The sequence below is a fragment of the Anomaloglossus baeobatrachus genome, unplaced genomic scaffold (genome assembly GCF_048569485.1).
Source record: "Anomaloglossus baeobatrachus isolate aAnoBae1 unplaced genomic scaffold, aAnoBae1.hap1 Scaffold_89, whole genome shotgun sequence".
In the NCBI taxonomy this organism is placed as follows: domain Eukaryota; kingdom Metazoa; phylum Chordata; class Amphibia; order Anura; family Aromobatidae; genus Anomaloglossus; species Anomaloglossus baeobatrachus.
In genome coordinates this window covers 225,873-226,666 of record NW_027445283.1, presented here as the reverse complement: position 1 = coordinate 226,666, position 794 = coordinate 225,873, and the positions used below count along the sequence as shown (strand labels likewise).

Genomic DNA, 794 nt, shown 5'->3' with positions numbered 1-794 from the left:
GAGGAGGAGTTATTCAGATTAATTGCAGTGGGCGGCGGCTGCAAAAAGCATCATTCTTCTTGTTTTTGCTCTGCAAAACAGCCTTTTCAAGGGTTGGCTTGGGTGACAAAATGTCTTCTGTAGGCGTGGGTTTGTCTCCCTCTCCCTAAGATGTGTCCGGTATAGGCCAGGGTGCCACTCAAGGCCGTAACCAATTCGGGTTATAGCTTCTCGGCCTTTTGGCTAAGATCAAGTGTAGTTTCGGAGGACGCTACCTTGGTCGGTACTGGAAGGTGCCTGGGATTGCACGTCTGCCGGCCTTGAGGAAGTGTGTGCGCCTTCTGGTGACACATAGCCCTCTTGTGACTGGACGGTTCCCAGGCAACGGGAGGCGATCACCTTTGTTATTTTGAAGTCCTACTGATAAACAGAAAAAAAAAAAATTAAATCTGTTCTTATCAGTTTAATATCTGATACGTCCCCTCTCTGGGGACCATATATTAAATGGATTTTTAGAACAAGGAGATGGAAAAAATCTTGCTCTGTCCACTCCACGCATTGACCTGGTATTGCAGTACCTCCAGGACCGGTGCACCCCTTCTTAACCCAGTTTCCAAAAGCAGAACTCAATTCACCTGATTCAAATGAGCCCCATTAGTGAATTGAAAGAAAGCAAAAACTTTATATGCACCTCAATTTGGCCAATTCACTTTTCACACTTTCACCCTTTTTTTTATCTTTCACACCTTTTACTTGCTTTATTGATGCAAAAGCTGTGCCAAATAGCAAACTCATCTCCACTCAACTTGACCAAC

The 794-nt window shown here is 44.8% G+C and overlaps 1 pseudogene; it reads left to right on the top strand.

Annotated features, from left to right (window-relative positions):
• Positions 1-373: 373 nt before the first annotated feature.
• Positions 374-579, top strand: LOC142289046 (U2 spliceosomal RNA; annotated as a pseudogene).
• Positions 580-794: the final 215 nt, after the last annotated feature.